We start from the raw sequence: 18,773 nt of genomic DNA, 5'->3' as shown, positions 1-18,773 counted from the left end.
AAGCAACTTTTCTTTAAAACAGCTTAAAAATACTTCATATAAATCCATTCCGATTTCATTCCAAAATTGTCGATAAAATTCAACCGGCAGTCCATCTATTCCCGGAGACCGTCCATTAGACAATTGCTGCATTGCCTCAGTTAGTTCTTTGAAAGTAATATCTCTGTCCAACAACTTTTTTTGTTCATCTGGTAATCTTGGCAAGTTCTCGAGTAGTTCTTCCGCACTTTTAATGTCACATGGTTCCTTACTATATAATGTTCTATAAAAATCAACAGCCATCTTTCGTATTTCCAATGTATCAGAAGTAATAGTCCCATTTTCCCGGCGCAGATGATGTATCTGTTTCTGTTGAGCACTTTTTTTTTCTAAGTTGAAAAAGTAAGAACTGGGAGCATCCATGTCTTTAATGGAACAAAATTTTGCTCTTATCATTGCTCCTTTTGCCCGTTCATACAAGAAAGATCCAAGTTCTGCTTTTTTCTTTTTCAAAAAGTCTTTCTGCACATTTCCAGGATTTTCCATAAGTTCTTTTTCAAGCTGCACAATGTCTTTTTCCAGTCTTTGTATTGTTGTCTTAATTTGTAAGGAAGAGTTTAAAGTATAGTTCTGGCAAAAAACTCTTATCTGTGCTTTGCCCACCTCCCACCATTGACTAAGGCTTTCAAAAGAATCCTTTTTCATTTTCCATTCATTCCAAAATAATATAAATCTCTCACAAAACAAAACATCTTGTAGTAATTTTGTATTAAAATGCCAATAATATGCACATCTTGACGTTTTTGTCATATTAAGTTCTAAACCAATCATATGATGATCCGAAAAAGCAGTAGGGGAAATAAAAGCCTTTATAACCCTGTTGTTCCATATTTGTCCCACATAAAAACGATCCAATCTTGCACCATGTACCATATTATCTGTCACTTTAACCCATGTATACTGTCTTTCCTCTTTATTTCTTAATCTCCATATGTCTACTAACCCATTTTTCTTCATTATTCTGGATAAAACTAAACTAGATTGATTATGAGGTTCTTCACCATTTCTATCAACAGTAAAATCTGTTGTACAGTTCCAATCTCCACCTAAAACAATACAAACACCTTCTTCTACTCCTTTTAAAAACTCATTTAATTTCATAAAAAAACTCACCCTTTCCGACCCATTATTTGGGGCATAAACATTAATAAAACCAAACAAAAAGCCTTCAATTTCTATTTTTGTATACAAGATCCTACCTTTTCCAATTTCTTTTACTAATAATATATTAGCATTTAAATTTTTGGAAATTAATATTGCAACTCCTGCACTATTATTTGATCCATGACTCAAAAAAAGTTTTCCACCCCACCACATATCCCATTCTATTTCGTTATCACAATCAGAATGTGTTTCCTGTAAAAAGGCAACATTAATCTTTTTTAATTCTAGAAATTCTGAAATCACTGCCAACTTTTTCCTATCTCTACCCCCATTAATATTTAAGGAGCCTACCCTCAATTGCTCCATAAATAAATGAAAAAAAAGACAGGACAGAAACAGAGCCAGAAACCAAAAAAAGATAGACACCCTGTGCAGCCTATACATTTTTTACTTCTTTAATTTACGAGGTTTTCCTTTGCGCAGTTTTGTTAAATGCTTTCTCAACCGAAATCTCTTCTGCTTACTCAACTCATCAAGGCTTACTGTTTTCTGAAGCAACACAACCGAAGCAATAAATTTATCCACATCTGGGAAAAAATCCTCAACCTCAATCACTTTTCCAAAAGTTTCATCTAGAAAATCATTTATTTCCTGTAATGTATACAATTCTCCCATAACCTGGGGACCAAAGTCTGAAATATCTGAACAAGCATCATCATCCATAGTCTCATTGTCATTATTCATTTCAAGACCTTGTGAATTTTCAAGTTGTTGCTCAATTTCTTTTTCTTCAGTCATTGTCTCTACACCTGCTCCACTACTTTCTGCCACAATCTCGTCATCATCATCATCATCATCGTGTCTCGCTATTTCTTCGACTGTATTGTTCTGGTTTATGGAAACCACAGGCCCGTCATCAGTTCTAACACTACCACTGTTACTATCAGCAACATCACCATCATGCGTTTCATTCACAACTCGGGGTTGTTCCTCCACTACATTTGTGTTAATATCACGGTCTCTGTCAACAGAATGCTGTTCTATATTTTCATCAGCCTGCACTTTATGAGGGCATTTGGCTTTTTTGTGTCCTAAATCTCCGCATTCAAAACACTTTAAACTTCCAGTGCTAGCGTACAGCAAAAAAGATTTCCCTTCATGCCACAGTCTAAATGAAACGTTCAGCTCTGGTTCATTCAGGAACATAAAAACTTGCCGTCTGAATGATAACACGTGCTTTAAAGCCTCATTTTTGCATCCAAGAGAAATCATTCTAATTGGACTAGCCAACTTTCCATAACTTACAAGAGCTCGTTCAATTTCAGCATTCTTTATGAACGGTGGCACGTTTGATATCGTTACACGCGTTGTCGGCGTGACAAGCGGTGAAACAGTGATATAAGCGCCACTTACCTCAACACCCGTGCTTATCAAGTGATTCACCAAGTTTTCTTCCTTCACAAAAATAACGACTGCCTTATTCATGCGGGATGCAGAGCAGATATTTTCATATCCTATTTGCTCTCCGGCTGCCAACAGTACATCCTCCACGGTCACTCCAGGTTCAGCCATACACCTGACACCGTGGCGGAGAGATAGAGACGCCGCGCCCTCCGCAGGTGAGGAGGCCATCTCTTCTCTTCTCCGCCACACCAAAACTACAAACAATAACTTTTTACTTACGTCTTCAATCCACTTTACTTTCGTTTATCACTTTAATAGGAAAAAAAGAAAGAAAAGGAGGGAAAATCAGACGCCCTCTCACCGTGTTCACCCTCGCACGCACCCGTACACTCCCAGCATGCACCGAGAGAGAGAGAGAGAGAGAGAGAGAGAGAGAGAGAGAGAGGGAGAGAGAGAGAAAAAGAAAGAGAGAGAGGGCACAAAGTTTACTGTGTAAAGTGTAGATTTTGGTGTAGTGAAAGAAAATGCAGTTTTTACAGAAAAAAAAAAAACAGTATGCCAATTGAATGTCCTCACAGTTCACATAAACAAACATGTGTGTATGTGTGTGTATGTACGAGTGTGAATCACCTCCACTACAGATGGGCTGTGTGGGTGTGCTCAGCTGGGCTTCCACCATCGCCTCTTTCCATAGAGCTCCACCGTGTCTGTTTCACACATCAAAGACGCAGTCATGGAGGTCAGATAGACAGGAAAATGTGCCGTTATAAAGCCCTCTTCACCTCCAGCTCTCGCTCTCTGCTGTGTTTTGTAGTGCACTTACAGTAGGCCTGCTGGTCAACTGATAAACAGCAGCGTTGGTTTCGCTAAATTATTAAGCGCCATTTGAACAGCAGGACAGGAAGAGACTGCAGTGCTAAGAATAGATGTCAAAAATAGCCGGTATTGAGACGAGACACTCCACGCTAAAAAAAAAAAAAAAAAAAAAAAAATCATGCACTGGTCAATTTTAAGATCTCACTTTATTATTAAAAAAAGCTTCTCTTGTTTTGCACTTTGCCAGTGTCTGTTGTGTGCATACACATTTGTAAAGTTTTTTTTCTTCTTCATTGAGCCATACATTTACACTTTAGTAACACTTACATATGCCATATTCATTTCTATATTTCATAGGTTTTTATAAAGGGATGTGTTAATACATTCATTTTTTATATTTATTTTTATTTTATTTATTAATAATAATAATAATAATAATAATAATAAAAATAAAATTAATATTATTATTATTATTCCTTCCTTTTTCCTTCCTTCCTTCTTTCATTCATTCATTCATTCATTCATTTTATTTTCGGTTTAGTCCGTTTCTTATTCTGGGGTCGGCACAGCGGAATGACCCGCCACCTTATCCAGCAAATGCTTTACTCAGTGGATGCACTTACAGCAGAGGCTTAAACCAGTGACCTTCTTGCAGTGAGTTGATCATGCTACCCACTGCGCCACTGTGACGTCTTATTATTATTATTATTATTATTATTATTATTATTATTCACTCATTCATTCATTTTCTTTTCGGCTTAGTCCCTTTATTAATCCGAGTCGCCACACCAAAATGAGCCGCTAACTTATCCAGCACATTTTTACGCAGCGGATGCCCTTCCAGCCGCATCCCATCTTTGGGAAAATATGATTATTATTATTAAATATTAAAATAAATATAATAATATTAATAGTATTAATAGTCAAAAAATAGTCAAAGTCTGCTTTATATATTCAACCACATGTACAGGACATACAGAGAATGGGAATTACTCTCGACCGCTCTGTGCACCCATAATGCAGCTGTAAATAAAAGAAACTGTAATGCGCTGATTGTTTAGACACCCATTTAAACAGTTCTTGGCACCCCTTTACGTTGTCTAATAATAAATTCATGATCTCATAAAGCCTACGGGTGGCAGATTAAAAAATTTATCGTAGCTCTGTTTGAGGATTGATTACTTATTCATGAAAATCTGACTTCTTTTTCAGCCAGAATTTATTTACCTTAATATAACATGCTAACGTCAAACATAAGTGTTTTTCTTCTTACAATGGAAAAGACTCAGCTGAATTTCTGTTCCCAGGTCAGTCAGAATTAATATTTGCCTGCATTCATATATAATTAATCAGGTGTGTTCAGGGCCTAAATCTAATATTTTGCCATATTGTCCAGTGGTTTAGTGACTTCAGGAAATGTATTGCCTATAAATAGTTTTAAAGGCAGTGACATAGTATATGCACTGTTTATTATTGATATTAATATTAATAATATGTATTTCACTCTTTACTTCATTCACTCTTTTCCATAAAATTTTTGTGTTTGTTTTGGATTATTAATGAAGATCCATCCATAGCCCATCATAAGACTTCTAGCACAGGCAGTCATGTTTTCTTTTTTTTGATTTGTTGGCACTTGATTGAAAATGTGTACGGTTTATCTAAACATCATGTCCAAGACATCTAACAGGAAAAAAACAGCAAAACAGGGTCATTGAAATAAATTCTGAAGCCTGCTTTTTTGAAGGAAAAACTTACTTCAATATTTGTGTTATGATCACCAGTGATCTAGCAGTTGCAGATTGCTGGGTAACTACAAATCTGCCACTTTATCGAACTACAAATCCCATCATGCCCAGCAATTCAATTCTTGTTTATTTATATAGCGCTTTTACAATGTAGATTGAGTCAAAGCAGCTTAACATAATATTCTAGTAAATTGAAACATGTCAGTCCTGTTTTCAGAGTTCAGTCAAAGACTTTATAATAGACAAGATGTGTCACTTGGATCTTTTTGAATGGGGAAAAGCGTAACGGTCAATATGGTGAATAAAGCCCCTCCCACTACAGGAGCCAATCATTGATCGCTATATGGCAAATAATGCCCGCCTTTTAGTACAGGAGCTAATCATGAAAAGATATAGACTGACAACACTCTGGGGGAGGGGGTTGGACCAGACGTGAGTTTCTGCAGATTTTGTGTGATTGAAACGTTTAGAAATGAAACTAAAGAGACAGTTGTTGTTTCATTTTATTGGTGATTCCTAATATGAAATTCAATCGTAAGTTTAGCAAACAGTTTCAAAGAATTTGATGTTTCAAATGGGTGGTTCACTCCATGAGTAAAACAAAAGATTTGTTCAAAATGAACAAATCGTTCAAGAATGACCCATCTCTGTGGAAACTTGGAGGAACATTCAGTGCCGGTGTGGTGATCTGACTCGCGTGCACAGACGTCACATAGTACCTGCAGCTGTCACAGGGGTTTATCAGAAACCTTTTATCGATCATTTCTTCCCCAATTGACAGCAAGAACGAACATAGAAGCCTTGTCAAGTTGACAAGCAGCACCTGAATGTGTTCAAAAGAATTAAAACCGCCAAAATGGGAGGAATGTATACCGCATTTCGAAGTGAAACCTCCTCATATTCACTGATTATAAGTTCAGTATTTATTACCGTCGACAGTCGGTAAACTTTACATTTAAGTTATAATGACTGCTTACATTTATATGCTTAACCAGCATTTCATCACAGTACTCAGAAACTATTTGGTTACTTCTCATATCTACAGTTCATTCAATTTCAACTCCTTATTTTTATTTAGTAACATAAGTTCAGTCAAAACAAAAGAAAAAGTGTAGAATTTTTTTACATGGAGTGAAAGACTTCTCTTTAGAAATCTTGGATATGTGCACTGTTTAATAATTGTGCACAATACATAAATGTGTAACTAAAAAACATTTAATTGTTGTTTGTAAATAATACAGCTGTGGTATACAGGATTACTTATAAAAACACTGCAATTGTGAGATAAAATACTGTGTTTCATATTTACATTTAATGTGGTTGTTTTCTATCCTACAATATTTTTTGTTGTGTTACTTGTTTTGTTTTGTTTTTTGCTCTGTTTTCTATGGCTCTGTTTACTTTGTTATTTGCACAGCAGCACAGTAGAGCTGAGTATAGTGTTAAGCAAAAAAAAAAAAGTCCTGTACTGTATTTATTTATCAAAGATTTTGTTTATAATGTGAAATGTTGTGCAACAGTTTTAAGCAGAAGAAAAACCTGTACTGTATTTTATTTAACAGATTTTGTACAGCTGTTATTTTTTGTGCAGCTGTTTATCTGTAAACAGAGAGGGAAACCCCTATGTTTTAATTATATTTTACTCAAAAATATTTAATAACGTTTTATTCATCAATTAACCATTTATGGGAAAATACCGGATAGATTTTGTCCACCGTTATTTCTCCTAACAATACTGGGATATGATATTTTGCCCATATCGCCTAGCCCTAATAATGCCCAAAAAGTGTTTCAAAGATGGCCGCCGAGAGAAATGACTTGCCTTAAAGTGACTTTAGTTCAGTTCAGTGTGGTTTCAATTTCACTGCTGAAAGTCCAAACACTGAAGAGCAAATCAATCGATACACGGCTCCACAAGTCCCAAACCAAGCAAGTTTGTGGCGAGAAACAATCTTCACCAATTGATGAAAGTGAAGGAAAAAAAAAAAAAAACTTCGAGAGATACCTGGCTCAGTTGGGCACCACCATTTCACCTCTGGCCAAATTCCTGTGCAGAGCTGCAATCAAATACCAGTTCTAGATCAGCCCTTGATTTCACACACAGAGCTGCAGATCATCCTCACGAATTACTTGGACTATTTAAGCACCAAAGAGACATTCATTTCTTCCATGTTCCCTGCTTCCATGCTTTGCTCGGTCTTTTGGATTGTGATAGTTTTCTGCCTGCCCTGACCTTTGCCTGTTTTTTTAGACTACTCTTATAGATCACTATTGCTATTTATGTTTTGTTCCTGATCCCAGCCTGACTGACTATTCACTAAATAAAGCTGCATGTGGAACTCCATCCCTGTTGCCAAGCCTGCATCATTAAAATATGTTTGTCTGGAGTTTCTAGATCAAGGGTCGGGAACCTTTTTTCAGCAAAGAGCCATTGGGGGTGTGTGCAGATAACAACACCTTTATTTATTTATGAACAAAACCTTTCTTTATGTCCATGCACAACTCATTTATGTTGTTTGAATTTACGTAAACAAGGTTACCATAGAAATGTAAGTTGCTTGCCCTTTATTGGTGTCACGATAAAGTTAATCCACAGTCCCACACATGCGAATTGGTTGAAACGTCCTTTTATTGTTAACCGAGTTTTTATTCATTTTGCTTTGGAAAAAATACAATTAAAAGGGAATTGTAATTGTATTTTCAATAGAAAACAAATTTCTAGTGACAGTTATAATTTTTTTTAACTTTTAAATATTATTCAAAAGAGAGCTGGAGAGCCACATATTTTTAGTCAATGTGCCACGTTGCTTCCGAGCCATAGGTTCCCTCTCTCTGTTCTAGCCCGTTGACTGCCTGCTCTACCAAATGGTTGACCATGTTTTGACTTTTTTAAATAATGACTATTAAAGTCATTTAAAGACTAACTTTAAGGTAATGGTTTACATTACACAGTATTGCTAGTTTACAAAAATGTCAAACTAACACAACCCTGTTGCACTACTACACTTGATTTTGTTTTTATTGTAAAGAAAAAAAAAAAAAAAAACGTGCATCTGAAATATTTGATGGCATACTAAAAAAACTAAAAATGATTTAGAATTAAAAAAATATATATATTTTGAATATTTTCTTAAATTAAATTGGTCTTTTCAGATCTTTTCATAGTATATGTATCAATTCCGGTATTTTACCATAAACTGACACATCAACCATTTGGTAGAGGTTGATATTTAAAAAAAATTATGGGATGTTGGGATATTGATAAAACCGCATGAAGTGTGTTAACTGAAATCCAATCCAATTTTTTTTTTTCTTGGTGGGGTAGAGTTAAAGGGTAGTTGACAATGTCAAATATATACCACAGAACATTTTAATTGGAAAAAATGTAAATTACTCCATAATTTACTCGCCCTCCTGTGGTTTTAAACCTTTGAGTTTCTTTCTTCTGCTGAATGTAATGATGCATATAATAACGTGTGCCATTAAGGTGGGCGTAGAAGGTGCAAATTCAAACGGTTGTAAGATTGTATATCTATGCACACGTCATGAGTGAGTTGATTTGAATATTGTTCCAAAAAGATGATATAGTACAACACATGAATTGTGGATAAAATTCCACGTCAAAAACAAGGACAGAGACATTGCTTTCAGAGCCCTCCTCTGTCTCTCTCTCATAACAGCTATCGATATGAGCTGTGAATGTACACAAAAAAATTCCTGGTATATGTGAATTGTAAAGTAAATATAACCATTAATTTCAACCAGTTTGCTTTTTCTGACTGCAAGATGCAATAATTTGCAATTTATCACTACCAATATGCAATACTATACCAAACATACTGCAAGATAATACAAACACAATCATAACATTTCCATTTGATAGGAACTATTGGCCTAATGGTGGAAATGTGAATTTTCATAGTTTTATTGTTTTCGGTTTTGAGAATCTCAACAGTCTTTTGCTTAATATCAGAACAGTACTCTTTGCAATTACTCATTGTGATGGAAGAATGACAAAATTGGCCCTTGTTGTTTGACATGTATGGCTGGACTCATCTGTGTTTTTAATCTTTACCTGTTGTCTACCATTCATTGTAGAGCAGGAAGTTATAGATATTGGCTGTGAGGTGGATGGAGCTGTTTACCGGTCAGTCGCAGGGTCAGTTCAGTTAATCCATTCATCTGTGAGCCGCAGAGCCGTTTGATTGACTTAGCAGAGGTCAGTCTCTGCATTCACATCGTCTGCCTGTAAGCACAAGCCGCTCTTCACCGTGAGCCTCTCATATTCCTGCTCTTTATTGTCGCTGTGTAATTTAGATTGAAAGCAGAGCCTCATATATCAGGCGAAAGTGGAATAGAGTCAGTGGAGGTGTTTCTGCATCTGTAGGCAGCTCACACCTGTCATGCTCACTGATTCATTTAATTTAATCTTTAATGTGCAACTAATTGATTATTTTTTTTCACATCAAATATTTCCACCAAATTTAGGATAATATTTTATGTTTAATAGCATTTTGTTAGAAATGATCATTATTATGACAAAACATTCTGTATGTGTCCAGATGACCTGCATAAAATATAAAATATATATAAATAAAATATATAAATAAAATATATTTGTAGTAACAATAATAAATATGTAATGGTATTAAAAGTATTACAAATAGTACAATTGTTCTATATTAATATTTATATATTAATATTACACATATTTAAATACAATGTTAGAAATTATTGCACTTGGAAAAAAAATAACTGCCAGATAACCAAATAAAATAATATAGATTTTACTGACAAAATATTATGTTCTTTTACAGGTGAGGTGGATGATGATAATTAATATTAATCAAAATAATATTAATAAAATTGCCTCACAGCAAGAAGGTCGCTGGTTCGAGCTTTGGCTGGTTCAGTTGGCGTTTCTGTGTGGATTTTGCATGTTCTCCTGTGTTTGTGAGAGTTTTCCTCCGAGTGCTCGGGTTTCACCCTCAAGTCTAAAGACATGCAGTATAGGTGAATTGGGTAAGCTAAATTGACCTTAGTGTATGTGTGTAGGCATGGGACAATAACTATTTTCAAGGTCTACAGCGGTTTGGTCAAGGTTTTAAAACTGCCAAAACTATGTTATACCGTTTAGTGATGGGAAGTTCGGATCATTTTACTGACTTGGACCTTTAAGTCTCATTCATTTCGATGAACAAATCTTTTTTCTAATCATTTCATTCCTTTCGTTCAATTTGCCAAAATATTATTAAAATGTTACGAGTTACTTTCAAACTCATCTACAAGGAAAGAGATAATTTTGAGTTAATTTCCATTACAGCTTCTCTGGCTATATCATGGCAAAAAAAAACAAAAAAAAAAACAAAAAAAAAAACAGATCAAGTTCAGAACAGATAAAAAAAAAAACTATTCTAACAATTAAAAGTCACAGCAATAAATAATACATAAGGTAAAATACATAAGTAATAATAACAATAGTAATATATCACATAAAAATACAAAACAGTTGAAGGTTTACGATCACACTACAAACAAATCATAACTAGAATGCTATAAGAAAGAGAAAATAATCATTTATTGTTTACCTGGTCTTTTGTCTATGATTATGTCAGCTCACCTCTTCTGACAGGTCTTTAAATTCAAGTGGTTCGTTCATATCAAACAGACCCATATAAGCTTAAGCAATGCACATGGATCAAATCTTTTTCCAGCTCTATATACATATGACTGGCTTCTGTCTTTCACGTGATGAATGAACAACTTAAACCCGATAGAAAACTCGAAAAAGGAACTAATCTTCTGCTCCACCTGCACAATTGTGCGCGTGCACAAATAAACGAATCGCTACCTGAGAGGACTCATCGTTCTCGAGTCATACAAAAGATTCATTCAAAATGAACAAACCGTTTAAGAACGACCCATTACTAATACCATTCCTACAATGTATGTAAGAGTTTTTTTTTCACTAAAAATGTATTTTGTTTTTAAGGCAATAGTATCTCCAGATGAAAAGGATCATCAACATTAAAAGCAACTGTTCCAATATTTTAAATGTTTCTTAAAATAAAATATATTGTGTTTAAAGGGGAATATGTTGTTCTTTTTTACCAAGACATTTAAAAAAAAACATATTTTAGAGCAGTAATTTGAATATCGTGACACAGTGAAATTGTGATTTTTTAAACTAAGGTTATCATACTGTCAGAATCTTACACCGGCCCATGCCTATATGTGTGTGAATGTGTGTGTATGGATATTTCCCAGTTATGGGTTGTAGTTGGAAGGGCATCTGCTACGTAAAACATATGCTGGATAAGTTAGCGGTTCATTCTGCTGTGGCAAACCCGTAATAATAAAGGGACTAAGCCAAAAAATGAATGAATGATTGATAATAAGAAAAAATCATAATCATTTATTATTATTATTATTATTATTATTATTATTATTACGTGATGGTATTACCATTTACCATTATTAATAGTAGTAAATAAAAGTATCCTAAAGTAAATAAATTGTGATATTTTTGTCTTTTTTTAGTTACTTTTATATTATAGCTAAACAAAGAATGCACTTTTGTTTAAAAAAAAAAATGCGGTTACTTTTTGTATATTATTTAGACGCAGTGTCTTATTTCACCACTTTCTTGTAATGCAAACACTCATTTCCTTTGGAAGTCAAGCTATAGTTCCTTATTAAACTCACTATCTGTCTTTATCATCAAGAAGACAGGAGTGAATGAAGCCAGCGACTTCTGCGTGACGGTCAATAGATACATTATGTGAGGCTGAAAATGAGGGCTGACATAGATTTCTGACATTCTGTGCATTAACCTTTTCACCTCTGAGAACTAAATCTACTGTATGTGTTGTGTAGTAAGACTCGAGTCTCTCTTTCATATTTTTGTGTAAACAGCGCAGATTAGCTTTTCTGGAAATCCAGGAAAGAATTTGCTCAGTTTTTTGTGCAGTGGAGGAAGACCTGGACATTCCTGCTGTCTAAAAAAGCTGTTAGAGTTGCTCTGTCTCGACCTCTTCCTTATTTGGCTCACTGGAAGGATTTTATGGACTTTACGAATAGAACTGCTGATCACTGATACTGCAAGTAGTCTTCGGTATCTCAAGTGACTCAAAACATGTTGCTTGCAAAGCTGCAATGTTCTTTTTAATACATGATAGCTAGTTGTGTGAAACCTATGTTTATGATACTGCTTTTTTCTTATTACTCTCACACTAACAGCTCCTGATATTCCCAAGTGGTCTCCCATCCAAGTACTTTTTATAATGAAATATTTCTACATGTATCATGAAATAAAATTGCAATTTAGAGAAAGCAAATCAAAGTTCTAAAATATATACCTAGAATTACAAGATATAAACCCTCTCTCTCTATATATAAATCTATATTGTTGTCTTGTAATTCTATTTTTTTTTTAGTTTATGGCTATCTCACAATTGACTCTATTTCAAACAAATTGTGCTTATACATTTAACATTCTGGGCAAAACTGTGGCTCAATGGTTAGCACTGTCGCCTCACAACAAGTAGGTTGCTGGTTCGAGTCCTGGCTAAGTCAGTTGGACTTTCAGTGTGGAGTTTGCATGTTCTCCCCATGTGGGTTTCCTCTGGGTGCTCCAGTTTACCCCACAGTCCAAAGACTTGCGCTATATGTGAATTGAATAAACTAAATTGGCCGTAGTGTGTATGTGTGAGAGTGTGTAGATGTTTCCCAGAACTAGGTTACAACTGGAAGGGCATCCGCTGTGTAAAACATATGCTGGACAAGTTGACAGTTAATTTCGCTGTGGCAACCCCTGATGATTAAAGGCCTAAGCTGAAGGAAAATGAAATGAAATCTTGCACTTCTGACTTTTTTTTTTGTCACAATTGACTTTAATTTTTAATTGTAAGTTTCTAGACTGCCTTTCAATTCAGAATTTTACCTTGCAACTCTGAATTTATAGTAATTTATTTTTCCATTCCGATTTTTTTTTCTCAGATTAAAATATGAAGGTGTGAAACCTTAATTCTGTGGGGGAAAAGATCAAGAATCTGAATTGTGGGAGATTAGCTTGTGTCAGGTAAAGTTAAATCTGCTAAAGCAGTGCTTTTTAAGACTACTTCTAAAAATTGATGAGTTAAAAATGTGCATGAAGTTTTTTGTTTGTTTATTTGTTTATTATTTTTTTAAATCATTTTATGAACACACTACAAGGCCGAGTTCAGACTTTTGATTTTAGCCCTGATTTTGACTCACCGACTGGTTTTGAGAAATCAGAGGCAAATCGGTGCTCGTTTGCTTGAGTGACAATCACACAGTATGAACTATCAAGGAGGCGATCTGAGAGAAATGCTAATGAGTCACCGACGATATTTGGCATGCTAAATATCTGGAGCTGTCAGCGATACAAATCATGCTGTGTGAAATGTGTTCTGATTGAAAATAACATTATTGATTACCAGCAGCCAATGAGAGAGCAGCAATCACTAGTGTGGGTACCTGCAGGCCAGCGGGAGGTTGGGGGAGAAGTTAAAAGCTCTCATTTTCAGTTTGGAGGACAAACTAGTGTAAATTTTGTAGGAGCACCCGTGTCTGTATGATGTGTCATCTAAGCAATATCACAACCACGTCGAAAAGTAAAGAAAAGTTGAGAAGAAATTGTTAATTCCCCTCAAAAGCCTTTTTTATTATGTAGGTAATAATGAAATGTATATTACGTGACTTTGTTGTTTTCATATCAATTCTTTCATGTGTTTGGTTGTGAGATGTAGTTTGGACAACATTGTCAGCAATTCTTCCTATTTTAAAATCATGTAGTTTGAAACTTCCTGCCACCGATCCATCCTACAGAGTAAACACAGCTCCGACGGAACACTACCTCAGATAGTCATGCAGTGTGAAAACATCTGTGACACGACTACTTTGTAAATCATGCAGTCTGAACTCAGCATAAATCCGTTTTTTTCCCCGTAAATTTATAATGATCATATTTTGCAGTTTTCTGCAGTTTTATATAGCTTATTCATTAACTCTTTTCTAAACATTCTCACATTAGAAATGTTGCTTGCTTCATTTGTATGTGTATGTTTTTGTGTTCTCTGAATATGACCTTGTAAAGACACTTATTAGTGTTGTCATGAGATGACAAGATTAATCAGACATTTACTTTCATGTGCTCCTTCTTTTTCTGTGCACTTGCTTTAAACAATACACAGCATATTTGTCAGTTATGCCGAAGTGTGCAAATATCATATACAGTCAGTGTTACCGAAGCAGTAGATCTTTTGTGGAATAATCTTCTTAATCTTTATCAAATCCCGCTATTTTGCTTTGGATTAGGTGTGTTCATTATTAGATCCTTCAGGCAGTAATTAAACGTTGAAGCAGCGTAAGCCCAATTATGTGAAGAGAGTCTGTTTCTGGACACTCTTAAGCGACAGGTCGTCTGGGGACCCTCCACAGCCGCAGATGGGGACCACCAGGCTTTAGCACAGCTCCCTCCAAAACTCACTCAAGCTGTTCCAATGCTTGACTCTGGGGGTTAAATTATTTAACAAGCCCCGGCTTGCTTTGGGAAGCACTGTGGGAATGATCAGGACATGCATTAACGCACACACATACATAAACACACATAAACTCAACATTGTACACCAATTTGTATAATTTCTAGTGAACCATCATATTGCCAGAAAAAAGCAAACGTTATTTTTGTACACACAACCACCAGATTACATGATAGTTACATTTTTCTTGCACTTTTTAAAAGATGTAACTCATTAAATATATATATGTCTCACCAATTTTGTAAATGTTGAAAGGGAGTCTTTTTTTGGTTGGAGAAACAGCCTCGCTCCCAACTTACACCATTGTTTGAATCAGATGGGATCTTTTCTGGCAGATTGTGATGGTCAAACAAAAGAGCCACAGCAGTTGCACTTTTCATAGGATTCACACATTCAGACAATACTTTTACGGTAACACTTTACAATAAGGTTCATTAGTTGATGCATTTACTAACATGAACTAATCATGAACGACACTTGTACAGCATTTATTAATCATAATTGAACATTTACTAATGCATTAATAACATCCAAGTCCATGCTTGTTAACATTAGTTAATGCACCATGAGTTAACATGAACTAACAATGAACTACTGTATTTTCATTAACTTACGTTAACTAACATGAACAAATACAGTATTAAATGTATTGTTTATTGTTTGTTCATGTTAGTAAATGCATTAATTAACATTACTAATGAACCTTATTGTAAAGTGTGACCACTTTTACTTATTTAATTAAGTATAAACACTCAACATGTCTCTCTCTCATACATAATGTGTCATTTTTGTCCACAATCACTTCTCATTAATTTCATAAAAGTTGCAAACAGTGGTTGTTTTCAAACAGGCTTCCTCAACACTTCTTTTGGCTGCCCCAAGTCCATGTCACCATTTGAGCCAAATTTGATGTTGTCAGGCAGTTTTTAATAAAAAAGTCAGAGTTATTTATACATATAAGATTTTTTATGGCATAGGAAACAGTATTTTATCATTTAAACATAAATTTTAAAAGACATATTGACAAGGCAAACTGTCAGTCTGTAATGCAGTTTTTTTTTCCTGTTCTATCACATGCAGTAAAGCTCTAAGAAAAGTGTTAAAAGGAAGTTTCCTTCTGTTGGTTGGAGATACAGATAAGCTGCGTCTTAGATCGCATACTCGTGCACTATTCTACGCCATTTTGTGGTATAAATAGTGTAAGTAGTGCATTCACACCGAAAACTCTAAAAATAATGAGTGCACTTTAATTACCCGGATGATGCACTCATTCAGCTGGTAAAATCAAGTGTGTAATGATGGACACCACGCACTCATCGGCCACAGGTTTGCCTACGTAGCGGAAGGGGCAGAACTATCGGGCGCACATGTTGGATAACTTTATTTATTTTGGATGGTGAAAGCAAATTTCTCCTGCGAGAGCGATTATAGCGCCCCCCGTTGGTGAATGTGGTTGTACTCATGGCAGATATTATTTGATTGTTTGCTCATTCATTTTACTGATTTGACAACCGTCAAACGTCATCAGGGAAACGGTTTGAATTTCCGCTTAGTAAAATAACATTAGTGTGCCATTTGGGACGCCACTACATACATATACTTTCCTGTTGAGTGTGTAAGTGCATAAGTACATAGTGCATGAGTACATAGTGTATAGTGTGCCATTTGGGACGCAACTATAGTCCTGCCTCAAATGAATGCCATTCTCTGAGAAAAGGTTAACGTTGCCAGTGATGGTCAAACAAATATAGCCACACTTTTCTGGGGAATCATTTTATTTTAACATACTTACTGTAGGCTTAATCCCAATTCTACCCTTTAGCTATCACCCTTACCCCTACCCCTCATTTTGTGGGTTCATGTGTAGTAGTAGGGGTGTCCCAATTCTCTTTAGCTTGTAGGCTTAGGGCTAGGGGGAAGGGCTAGATAGCCCTTGAAACTGATATTTTTCACGACTGCACACGAAACCAAGGGCTAAGAAAATTTCCCAGAATACACCATGTGGCAGCATGGCTGCACACAGAAGTCAGGAGATGCAAATATGTATGTTTTTTTTTTCCGTCATTATACATTTTTACAATAAACAAGAATATGTTTTAATACATTCATAACAGCGTTTACGTTTTACCCTCATGCTTCAAAAAAGGGTTGTGCGTGATAATGACAAAGTTCACTTTCCTAACTCACCCATATCCCAGGCTGGCCTGTTCGGCGACACTGTCGTAAGACCACTCCCTCCCACCGAGCCATCCAAATATGCGTTTTCCCCAGTAACCCTACTCACGCAGTTACTGTGCAAAGTCAGGGAGGTCGAGGAGCAGGTCTTGCTAGTTGCGCCACTCTGGCCCAACTGAACCTGGATATCAGAACTCTCCCTCCTCGCAATGCCCCCCACCCCCCCATGGTGGAGACATAACCTCATCATAGGGTTCCACCCACCCCCCTCTCATGCCCCCTTGCGGTAGTGCTAACAAGCCTATGTGTGGATCCCTTCGAGCCACTCAATTCAGTATCCTTGTGATTTCTGTCCTTGAAGACAGCTCTGCTGGTCGCGTTGGCATCGATTAAGAGGGTTGGGGACCTGGAGGCATTTTCAGGCAGTGACTCATGCCTAGAATTCGGGGCGGCCAACTCTCATGTCGTCCTTAGACCGCGACCCAGCTATGAGCCCAAGGTTCCTACCACACTGTTTAAGGATCAGGTAGTGAGCCTGGTAGTGAGCCTGCAAGTGCTGCCCGCAGAGGAGGCAGACCCAGCCCTTTCATTATTGTGTCCTGTTTGCGTTTTGCAAACCTTTGTGGACCGCACTCAGAGCTTTAGATCGTCTGACCAGCTCTTTGTCTGTTACGGTGATGGGCAGAAGAGAAGTGCCGTATCTAAACAGAGGTTGGCCCATTGGATAGTGGATGCCATCTTCATTGCTTACCAACCCTTTGTTATTGATGAAACAATTCGTTGGGGTGTTGCAACACGCTTGCTGCGACATTTTTCCTAACATGGAGATGCGTGTGCTTTATTAGCTTTGTCAGTTCAGCTCCCCGTTTGGCAAACCCTGCAGAAATCCTCTGAGGCCCCCAGCATCTGACTCAGCGGAAGAGTCAGATGTTAGGCCCATTACGTTGTTGGCATGCCCGCTGGTGAGCCCGCGTTCTGGCTATAGGTGCTTGCTGTGTGTGATCCCCCGATGGCGATCCCATGAGCTCACTCAACCATGGTTTAGTCCCTCTTTTTAGGGTGGGCGCGTGTTTTTCCTCCCCGCTAACCATCCTCTTATGTACTACACCTTCAGGGCTAGTCCACAGGCTGTCACCAGGTCTCCTCTCCTTGGGTAACAGGTGAGCTCCACAGCGTCCTCCCTATCAGGACTGAACGCTTTCGCAGCTGGGTTATTTTCGACTCCCTGAAAAATATAGCTAAACCTGAACAGGTAAGTAGGGCCAGGGGACATGTTGGAAGACTGCATCTCACAGCGTTGTAGGTGCGCCACACCCTTCGCCAGGCACATGGTAAGGTTCTTTCATTGTGGCGTTTTCCATAGATTTCCCTATAGTGGAAGTTTCTTTCTTACTAAAGTAACCCTTCGTTCCCCGAGGGGGGTGGGGGGTTGGGGGAAACGGAAATGCTATGTACCTTCGCCACAACGATTGTCCCTTAGCTCTTGAGCGTGAAAGTTTTCACATGATTAGTTTCTGATGAAAACCCCATAGTGGGTTTAATAATCACTTGCATTAGAGCTTTGAGAAAAGCATTAAAAGATAGTAGCAACAACAAACAAAAATAATCATTTCTTAATTGGTTGGAGATAGGAGTTTGCATGTTCTCTCTGCATTCGAGTGGGTTTTCTCTGGGTGCTCCGGTTTCCCCCACAGTTCAAAGACCTGCAGTACAGGTGAATTGGGGAGGCTAAATTGTCCATATGGTATGAATTTGAATGAGTGTGTACGGATGTTTCCCAGAGATGGGTTGCGGCTGGAAGGGCATTCGCTGCATAAAACATATGCTGGATAAGTTGATGGTTCATTCCCCTGTGGCGACCCCAGATTAATAAAGGGACTATGACGAAAGGAAAATGAATGAATAAATGGCTTAGAAATGGAAA

General features: G+C 36.8%; 1 protein-coding gene and 1 long non-coding RNA gene across 5 annotated transcripts in view; one reads left to right on the top strand and one right to left on the bottom strand.

Moving 5' to 3' along the window:
* Positions 1-2,951, bottom strand: part of LOC556668 (LIM domain-containing protein) — a 143,283-nt gene extending 140,332 nt beyond the window's left edge. For 2 of the 3 annotated variants that reach the window (XM_073940417.1, XM_009297401.5), the window contains exon 1: positions 2,557-2,951. The gene's annotated coding sequence lies outside the window, so the exon portion shown is untranslated. The remainder of the gene's footprint in view (positions 1-2,556) is intronic. The other variant, XM_073940418.1, reaches the window with a different exon arrangement.
* The window catches only part of LOC141380670 (uncharacterized), a 202,773-nt gene that overhangs the window by 96,199 nt on the left and 87,801 nt on the right, over positions 1-18,773 (top strand). The gene's annotated exons all lie outside the window — the stretch shown is intronic.

The sequence above is a fragment of the Danio rerio genome, chromosome 24 (genome assembly GCF_049306965.1).
Source record: "Danio rerio strain Tuebingen ecotype United States chromosome 24, GRCz12tu, whole genome shotgun sequence".
In the NCBI taxonomy this organism is placed as follows: Eukaryota; Metazoa; Chordata; class Actinopteri; order Cypriniformes; family Danionidae; genus Danio; species Danio rerio.
This window is presented reverse-complemented; position numbering and strand designations above follow the sequence as displayed.